Genomic DNA, 10,629 nt, shown 5'->3' on the forward strand with positions numbered 1-10,629 from the left:
GTGCAGCCCTAAATTCAAAAATATTCAAAATAATAGCAATAAACATAAAATAAAAATAATAATTAAAAAATGAACTTTTAACTCCGTTACATTGCCATGCTAAATGTATGCATGTTAAACATCTAAATATCAATGGCTAATCTGTTCGACTGACATTCTGACGAATGTGCTGGTGTTGGTGGGCCGGAGGTCATAAATGTGACTGTAAACATGCATGATAACATACTGACATTAGCAATTAGCTCAGATTTTTAAAATGTGTGTGTGTGTGTGTGTGTTGGGGGGGACTCGCTCTGAAAAAGAGAGATGTGAGGACGGTAATTAAGAAACATATGGGTCATGCAGGTCTGTGATGGAAAGCAGCCTCCAGCTAATTACCCTTGAAGGTTTTGTAATGACATGCTGTCGTCTCAGCACACAGTGGGAGGATTCTGTGCCCCACAGAACTGTGACAGCTGATGTGATGACTCTTTCAGTGGTGAATCCTAGAAAAAATGGTACAATTTGCACCGACTCTGAAAGCAGAAAACCATAAATATGGTTAAAATGCAGCAAAATTTTCAGGTCCCATTTTGTTGCTTGATTATGTTATTTTGCAGTTTTGTAATTAAGATTTGAAGCGCGGGTGTGGAGTTTGATAGAGAAGAAAACAAAAGGCAGGACTTCACCTTGATTCCGAATAAACATTTGCACTTCAGTCCTTTGAAGCTCAATTAAATTAAACTGAAGTTTCTGCAAAACTTTTCAAGGTAATAGTGCCAGTCATGGTTTTCTACTCTCCAAACTTAATCTCAAGCAACATTATAAGGTTCAAACTTCTCACCCTCACACACAGAATTTGAACATTTCTCACTTTGGTGACTCGAACTGTTGCAAAACTTTCAAAAAGCACAGCACACCAAAGTGTGTGAAGGCTGTGTTTGGCCAGATAGTGATGTTCAACTCTGCCAAAATTTATAATAATCCTCTGAACCCTAAGCAGTTGCTGGGTGTATTTTTTATTTTTATTTTTTTTTGCGTCTGTTACATTTTTACTCAATGTGGGCTCATTTTTATATACAACCTTGCACCTTTAAATTTACAGGTAGAAATAGAGAGAACTTAAAAATGTATTTTATACAGCTGCCATGAGTCATTAAAAATATGAATATAAAAGTTGAATTTATTGTATTTTTTTTAAATTGACAAAACGTGGAAACAATGTGTGCAACAGGTTTTCCCATCTGCCCAAAGGTGTTTCTGTATTATACTGAAAAAAGTCAACTCTATGTACCATAAATACTTCATTTTTTGCATTTTTAATTTGTTTCCATACTGTTATCTCACTGTTTGGTGTAAACCAAACCTGCAATTCAGCTGAAAAGTCCTAGAATTTTTTTCACTTTACTGTAGGTCACAACTTAGTCACATTAAGCTTCAAAGTTGCGCCACAGAATGTAGAATTTTTAATTTTTTATGAAATGTGGTTAGATCCAGTGGTTTTATTTTGGTGAATTTTTAAATGACAAAAGTGGAATTTTTTTTTTTTTTGACTAAGTATCACAATTTTTTAGCTTGGATTTGGTTACTTTCTCACAGAATAGCATGTTCACGGATAGGCTGATTGTGACGATTCAGTTTTTACAGTTTTAGACCTTTACGCTTCAGTGCGTCGTAGGTGTACCGCCGGCGGTACACCTACTAATTTGCATAGGAATTTCAAGAATGTCCGACGGCTGCAAACCCGATTATACAAACACTATACGCCGATGGAAAGCTTAGATTCTCATGAATCCGCCGGTATAAACCACTTTCAGATGCGATTACCACAGCGGGTGAGAAAAACACATTTGTCCGACAAAAACAAATATTCATCCATCCGTTCTCTATACACGGCTTCAACGCACACAGCGCGACTCACATTTCCGGGTTTATTATTACACACAGAAAAAAAGATTCCACAAAAAACGGCCAAAATCCAACCTTTTACATCCAGATGACACAAGCCAGTAAACTATTTTGTCCAAAACATGTCCTGAAGTCGGTATAAAATCCACGAATCGGTCGTTTTCAAGGAAATGCACCTCGCGATGTGCGTCCAATATTCCCTGTATTTTTCGTAATTTTTTTTATTTAAAAATAGAATATTAGCGATTTTTTGTACTGAAAACGGCTGGAATTGACTGAAGCTTAAAGTGTAATTTGGCTGTGTGTGTGTGTTTTTTTTAAACTAAAAACATGCTTTTCAATCCTGTCAGTGGGTTTTGCAGTTCAGAGGACTAAAGCTAAAAAGTCTCCAATGAGTTAAGCTGATTGCAGACACAAGGGCAGCCGACATATTACAGTGGCTGTCTGTGTATACACTCAAGACTTATGCTTGTAGAAACACACAATCTGTTTCTTCTGGGCGATGCAAAGAGACCCACACAAATGTCTGTGTAAAAATCTAACTACCATGATCAGATGAAGACGTTTATATCATGCTCGGTGCTCTCTTGCAGCCGAGCAGATGACATCACTCTGACCTTACAAAGTAGCACTTCAGGAGCAGGGATGTTTTGGCAGTGAGCAGCTGAGGCCCAGGAAGCAAAGCTAATTAGCACCAGCGGTTGAAATGTGGACAAAGTTCTGAAAAAAAGAGAGAAATGTTTCTGGCAAAGCAACGGCCAAGGCAGCTTTCGCATTACCTTGTAGAAAATTGTGTATTAATTAGTTCAAGTCTTTGGCAGAAAGTGCCAAGCAGGATGTGTATTCTGTTCTCACCATCCTCTGGACGGCTTTCACACATCATCTAGGGAGGGTGATAATGAGGATGAGGTTAATTTCCAGTATAGGTCCGCTAAAGAAAGCCTCACACTTGCATTCTGAAATATTCAGCAGCTGGAAATTAATCTAACAGATAATAAGTTGTTAATCACAGCGGCTCGGGCTTTTAATCTACCCACAAGAAAAGAGTGCATTCACCTGAGTCCCCCCAGAGAAAAGACATGTTTCTGACAATGGCTTTCCAAATTGAGAGTGAGTTGCTTTTTCTCTGTATGGACTCTGAAAAGGCTGATGCACAGGACTTAATATGGTCATTACAATATTTTTTTTCAATTTCTTGTCTATATTTTTCCAAAAATGCATCACGTAAATGTACAGCTGTGATGCAGCTTCTCTAAAAAAAACTCTGTCTTATTAAAGAAGTCCCAGTTATTTGTGATAATAGGACAGGGCATGCTTGCCACGAGTGACAGTTGATTGTCTGGTGTGGTCTGTGGGATGGCAGGGTCTTATCAGGACGCTGCCATTCCCAATCAGAAAGCAGTGCTCCTTTAATTACGATTAATCCTGTGAAAATGCAGCCAGTCATATCGCACATGTCTCACTGGGCAACCAAATGTGGTTGTCAGACATTGCTGGTGATGAAATCCAAGGGTGTTTCTTTTCAGACCACTTAGCTGTCACCCTGTTTACCAGAGTCTGATTCAGTGTGAATGGAGAGGGGCTGAAAACACATTTTCAGAGACCTGGGTAGCAAGATGAGGAGAGAGAGGAACTTACACAGGAGAGGAAAGGCAAATTTATCTTTTAATGGGGTGTAGACACATTTGCAGGAATGAGAGAGATGCACCATTGCGTGGTTAATGGCAGAGAGGTGACATAACTCAGTGATACGACACTTTATAAGAAAAGTATGAAAGGAGAGAAAATGAACAAACTGATATTTGAGAGATAGGCAGACAAACAGCAAGGTTAAAGGATAATTCTGGTTTGTGACATCTTGGGCAGGGGCGTATTTAGTCATTTGGGGGCCCAAGGCAAATCCAGTCATTGGGGCCCTTGACATCCTCATACTGCACTGACAAAAGTTTTATTCTCACCTCAACACGTCTTTAGTGTGGCAGCAGCAGCAGGTTCAGCCTGGATGAAGTTGTATGTTGCGTTTCTAAAAAAAAAAAAAAAAAAAAGACACCACAAAAGATAACAAGATCAATTATGAGAACAAAAATTTTACCAGCATAATTTCAGCAAATTTACCTTTTGTCTTTCCGTCCTCCCTACTTTCTCTGTGGTTTTGTCTCCCTTCTGTCTTTGTGATGTTTTCTTCTCTCCCTCTTTCTTGCTCTCCCTTCTTTCTCTCTGATGTTTTTGTCTCCCTTTTTCCTTCTTTCTCCCTTCTTTCTCTGTGATGATTTTGCCTCTCTTTTTCCTTCTCTTTCTCTGTGATGGTTTTGCCTCTCTTTTTCCTTCTCTTTCTCTGTGATGGTTTTGTCTTCCTTTTTCTTTGTGATGTTTTCTTCTCTCCCTCTTTCTTGCTCTCCCTTCTTTCTCTGTGATGTTTTTGTCTCCATTTTTCCTTCTCTTTCTCCCTTCTTTCTCTGATGTTTTTTTCCCTTTTTCCTTCTCGTTCTCCCTTCTTTCTCTGTGATAGTTTTGTCTCCTTTTTCTTTGTGATGTTTTCTTGCTCTCCCTTCTTTCTCTGTGATGTTTTTGTCTCCATTTTCCTTCTCTTTCTCCCTTCTTTCTCTGATGTTTTTTCTCCCTTTTTCCTTCTCTTTCTCCCTTCTTTCTCTGTGATAGTTTTGTCTCCTTTTTTCTTTGTGATGTTTTGTTCTTTCCCTCTTTCCTTCTCTTTCTCCCCTTTTCTCTGTGATGGTTTTGTGTCCCTTTTGTTTTCATATATTTCCCCATGTCCCGTGAATAATATTTTTCACTAAACAAAGATTTTGAATCAACTAAATATTGTGAAATGGAGGGGATAATTATCTAAGAACTATCTCAATACTATTGCTGTGATTGAAAATAACATTAATCAACATTGAATATAGTTTACCATCTCGACCGATTTAATACTCACATCTTCATGAAAAGAATCCCTTGCTTCACTTGCCACATCTCCTCAGCTGACACTGACAGCAGAGCTGCTACTGACAGCAGCATCTAGCTCTAGCTGTTGCAGAGAATCCCCACTCGGTGTCACCGTGAAAAAGGTTGATACCTTCGGTAGTTTTGATAAAAACTGTTTATTTTCTTCTCGCCTTCTTCTCTTCTCCGCTCCACTCAGATAACTCCGCTTCATCTTTCTCACTGCTCACCCGCTCTCTCAAAACCGCGCCAACAAGTTTGTTTTGCTGCCGTCTTCCTGAACCAAGCCTGCACATGCGCAGTAACATGGAATAGTCCATTGCGCGAGACAGGAGGGGGGATAACGATCATGATAGTGATAGATCAACCGTTTTTATTTATTTTTAAGCGTGCAAATTAAGACTAAAACAATAGTAATTGCTTCAAATAAAAAAAAACACCTTTATTAATCAGCTTTCACGAGACGTTTGGGGGCCCCTGGAAATCTTGGGGCCCCAGGCAATTGCCTGTGTTTGCCTAATGGTAAGTCCGCCTCTGATCTTGGGTCTTGTATTCGTGAATGCATTGTCTTGATTAATTCCATCCATCCATTCTCTATACACTGCTTTATCCTCATTAGGGTCGCGGGGGGTGCTGGAGTCTATCCCAGCTGACTCGAGCCAAGGCAGGGGACACCCTGGACAGGTCACCAGTCTGTCACAGGGCTACATATACAGACAGGCAATGACACTCACATTTGTCTTGATCAATTGATAAATGAAAATATTCTTGACAAATAGACTTACCCTCGTCCATCTTATGCCATTCCAGGAACTTCACCTCCAGACCAAGCGAAAAAAGGATTGTTTTCAACCTTACAAAAGTAACTTTGTGCAAGAATTTCAATGTAAAAATGTATCATAAAGGTGCAGTTCCTATTTCAGTGACAGAAGTATTGCACAAATATTGACCAAACTTTAAAAAATGAATGCTATTTAAGGAGGTTATCGCTCACATTGTGATTTCATTGGCAAGCCAGATTCTTAATCGTTTGACTCACAGAAAACCCACCCAGGAATTAGACTGATTCTCCAATATGAATTCCCATGGCTGTCCTTAAAAACTTTTTTTTTTAAAAAATGAAAAAAGAGAAAGCGTGCTCTGGATCTAGGCAGGTTGGGGACGAAAGTAAAATTCAAGCTTTACTACCTAAACCACTTTATTTGAAGGTAAAAGCAAGTACACTTGGAATGTTAGTGGGTATTCATTTGCATAGGAAAACTCACAAAACTATGTAAAAGAAAAAAAAACTGAAGGCCAATAAATGCTTCATGCTAAGTCAGTATTTTCATTCATATAGATTTGTAAGGGTTTGTGAAGAAAGTAGGAAGTTTTAAATTCTCCAGAAATCTTGTGCTACAGTCCAATCTATAACCAGCTGCTGTATCTTCTAAGCCCTGTACATTTTTCTGTTTTAAATGTGAGGAGCAATAGCAGACTGAACTATTGTAGTACGAATAGAACCACATGCATGTCCACTTTTAAAGTCAGTATTGGTTGTGTGAAAACCACGAGCTGACCTTAACCAAGATGTCGGCTTGTAAACTGATTATAGTGTTGAGCCAAATGAGCAGTTGAGCCAATTACTGACCATGGAAACAGCAGTTTGACACACAAAATCTTAACTCAAAGCCTCGACTGTATATAAAATTAGAAAAACGCTCCATGACAATACTTGCAGCAGTTTTGAAGATCCATGTTTTGCTCCAGCTTTCGCCATCTGGGCAGTGCCTAACTTCTTATAAATCTTAGCCAATCCAATAATGAGCAAAGAAGTGAAGCATGAGTGGCCACAAACTGTCCTGTGACATCACCCAGTTGTCACCTGAAGCAGCAACACCCTGAATTATGCATAACTTTAAGCCTTAACACAGTTTAAACAGCTGATTTATAGAAAATTCCACCCCCGGCACTGTTGTCTTGATTGTTGAAATTAGCTATAGAGCACAAAGCTGTTACTTGTTCCAGGATGTAAACCTGGTTATTTCAGCTGTACAGTTGAAAAATTTAAAATTTGACTCTATGGGGATCAACTTACTTTTAGAGCAGCCTCAAGTGGTCATTTTAGGAACTGCAGGTTGCCACTTGACTCAAGGTCAACTTATTCCTTTTAACTACAGAGGAACCAACTTCTAAAGAAGACTGTAAGGCCGTAAGCTGCAAACTCACAGAAAAAACTTAGCATGTTTTAAAAATATACATGTATTTTTTAATTTGAATCTGGAAACTCAGTGAGTTTCATGTTATCATCATACAGATGTACTGGTGACCAAGCCTGTAAATGTAAAATCTATTTTTTTTTCAATCAGTTATCTTTCATTTAAAAACAAACTCCTTAAAGTGCCCTCAAAAGCAAAAGTAATCACTTGCTTGAACTTTCATCCAAATCTAATTAAACTCTATGCACAAGTTTCTGAGATTTCTAATTCATTAGAATGAAAACATGACCGCTTTGGCACATGTAGAACACAAACATTGCTGCTATAATGCCAGAAATCAATAGGAAAAAAAAAATCTTCCCAGAGAGCTGGAAGAAAATACTTTCTATACCTAAACCTTGATTTTACTCATCATCTTGACCTCGGTTAAGAGTGGCCGAGAGCAGATCGCATTCACAGCAGCTTCACTTGACCTCTGGTGTCATTGCTCTCCATCTGAATGAGTGAAGGTGAGTGTGTGGAGCTGGAGAATCTCAGCATCGGTGTTTATTACAGTACAGGAGCAGCTGGTCATTCACAGAGATGGTGGAGAAACGCTGTGCAGGATGTTTTAGCAGTGGCTGCTAGCAATGTCACCACTGAGGAGAAACTCTGACATACACTGATTTAAATGACCAAGGAGGCAAACAAACAGATCAGTCAGCTGTGAGATGAATTCGTTCCAGTGCTGTCATGTAGAGCAGGCTGCATTTCATGCTGTCAGAGGTCTCCCAATTCACAATGGGCTCACCATGTGAAACAGAGAGCTGCTTTATGTAAGAGTAGGCCTATCTGCTCGGTAACTTTGCTCAAAGTTAGGCTTGACCTGTATTAGATAAACCGTTGCCTTGCAGCACAAAGATTGTGCCTCATGAATTATGCACGGCAGTTTGGAAGCCTCTATATCGCAGCTTTTAGACCCTATAGCCACAAAAATAAAGTCCGATTTAAACCTTGACGCTCCAAAAAAATCTCCAGTGTTCTGCCGTGTAGAGAAAATAATCGCACTTTATGTGGATTGCTTTTTTTCCGGGTTTTATTTTTAAAACGTCCTTTTCATCCTGAAACGACAACATCGTCTGCTGATGTCTGCATTTGGGCGGCGGTAAATCAATGCCTTGACAGATGTCACTGTAGTGATGAATGCCTTCATGGCAGAGCGAGACATGAGGGGCTTTGCTCTTCTTTCCTGCGGATGCCATGGCAACGCAGATAGAGCAGTGTGTGACCTGCCCACTTTCCAAACACTCACCCATTTAACTTTGGTGTTCTGTCGCTGCGTCTGCCTGCCAGTCTGGGCTGGGCTGATACTCCAAATCTGCTCGCCTGCTCTGGCAGCGGAAAGACTTTGATCCGGTAATAGTCAATGACCAAAATCATGTATGCGGTTTGATGCAGTTCAAGGAGGACTTTGAAATCACTAGATGTGTGTGTGTGTGTGTGTGTGTGAGTGAGTGTGTGGAGCCATGTATATATGTGTGGGTCTGTGTGTGTGTGTTCTTTCTGAGTTTTAGGCCTCTAGATTTTCTCTCTTTTTTTTTAATATTATCCAGTCCTCACTTCCTCATAGCTCCAGTTTGAAAACCATTCACAAACACTGACACAGCAGATCTCAAAGTAAAGCAAACATTAAAGATTAACCCATAAATTGACTTTAAACCATCCGCTGATCTCCACTAATCTGGCAAAAGCCAATATCTCCACCCCAGATTTATCCTTAAATAACTTCACTGCCAAAGCCTGAAAAATAAATATGGTTGCTGCTCCCAGTGTGCATCACCCTCACACAGGATGCATTATATCTACGCTACGAAAACCAAAATTTTGAGCTAAGAGAAAGTAAGGAAGAGGAGAGTTAGAAGCAGAAGGAACCTGAGGACAGACAAAGGCAGAGACAGAGAGGGAAAAGAGAGAGAAGATGGACAGACGGAGGGTGATCCGGTGAAATGGAGTAGCCTGCTGTGAATTATGAGTTCCAGCTCTATTGCCAACCTACCACAATAACTCTCTCTCACACGCACACTTTATGAATAGGAGCCACAGCCAAAAGGGAGAAATAACATGGACATTCTAGGTTTAAATTATAGGAAACTGAAAGTCAGGATTATTTTCTTAAATCACTTGAGAGCACCTGCTTGTAAACACGTGAAATCAGACAGTGATTCTACATGTGTTCAAAAGCGCGGTTTCATTTTTCGATGTCATCTTGTTCAATAAAAAATTTCCATATCCACGCTGGTGCAGGTTTTTAATATCATGTGCTTCCACCTGTATTGATTACTGTGTTCGTGTAGCTCTGTTGGCTCAAGGGTGCCCTCTCCAAGTAGATAAATGTCACAGGTAAATGTGAAATGTTGCTGCTGCAGTTAATGACGGGCTCCCAGGAACGGTTCAGGGCTGTGCAGCAGCGGCCAAACCATGCAAATATGGTGGTTAAGTTTTGCATTCGTCGTATGATTCACATTGCTCCCTGAAGCTTTTGTTCTAGTCATGATTATTGAAAAAGGAGTGTCGGTAAAACAGTGAATAAATGTTTCTGAGCTCCACAACGACCCGCTGAAAAGACCCTTACCAGAATTTTCTAGATTTGGTCCATAACATTTGGGAAAACATAGAAAAGATGAGGACAAGAGGTCATCCAGCAGAAGTTATTTTCTCTGGTGGTTTGACAGGAGACTAATGTTCATCCTGTACGGCCTCAAAAACATGGAAACGTGATGCAACCCGCAGAAACACGGCAGATGTTTTCCAGCATATGTGCCGATTAGCAACTTTCACATGAATTAATCAGGTGCCATCTTTGATTGGGAGACCCAGTTCTGCTCAAGACTTCCATGGCTGCTTATCAGCTCTGGAGGTAGAAAGCCATAGTGAGCTATTTTCAGGTTTGTGCTGGCAAACAAATCTTTTCAGTCCTCATTTTATTATTATTTTTGGACTATTATATCAGGTCTGTGCTCCTGCTTTTTGGGTAATAGCACTATCTTGCACTCTCAGTGCTGTGAAAAGCACTTACCTTCTGTTGCCGACTTGGCTTTTGTGGTTGAGATGCAAGCATTACAGTATGAAACTTGAAATATTGCTGCTTTACTGTCAAATAATACACTAAGTCGCTCTTGGTAGCGTGCGAATGCTATTCCTGGCTGTCTGGAGAGACTGGTGAACCTCACAGATGAAGTTTAGTCTATTAGTTATACTTCCATTTGGGTATGTTAGCATTGTTTTTCTTTTATATGTCAATTTAAATACAATAATTGTCTTCATTTATGTCTTAGTTCTGATACTTTGGGCTGCAACACTTGAGCGAGTAGTCTTTTGTGTATCTACTGGAAAGAATAATGTGAAAAGATGGTAAAGAATCTTCTCTTTTCAGCCCAAAAGTTGCAAAATGTGAAAACCTACAAAATAAAGTCTGACGGATTATGAGGTTCTAATTTGTGACAAAGAGACACACGACTCAGTCTTCATAAATATGCCAGGATCAGGGTTAGTGGCGATATAAAAACAAGTCCTATATTGGTGCTTACTTTGAGATATGTGCTCAACACGGAAGCTAGAAGTT

At 39.7% G+C, this 10,629-nt stretch overlaps 1 long non-coding RNA gene across 1 annotated transcript; it reads right to left on the reverse strand.

The window, feature by feature from the left end:
- Window positions 1-1,642: 1,642 nt before the first annotated feature.
- Window positions 1,643-5,361, reverse strand: LOC127533005 (uncharacterized). The gene is made up of 2 exons (XR_007940611.1): window positions 4,823-5,361; window positions 1,643-3,910 (listed from the first exon to the last, which is right to left on the reverse strand). It is a non-coding gene; the product is annotated as an uncharacterized LOC127533005 (long non-coding RNA).
- Between the last annotated feature and the right edge of the window lie 5,268 nt (window positions 5,362-10,629).

The sequence above is a fragment of the Acanthochromis polyacanthus genome, chromosome 2 (genome assembly GCF_021347895.1).
Source record: "Acanthochromis polyacanthus isolate Apoly-LR-REF ecotype Palm Island chromosome 2, KAUST_Apoly_ChrSc, whole genome shotgun sequence".
Taxonomy (NCBI): Eukaryota; Metazoa; Chordata; class Actinopteri; family Pomacentridae; genus Acanthochromis; species Acanthochromis polyacanthus.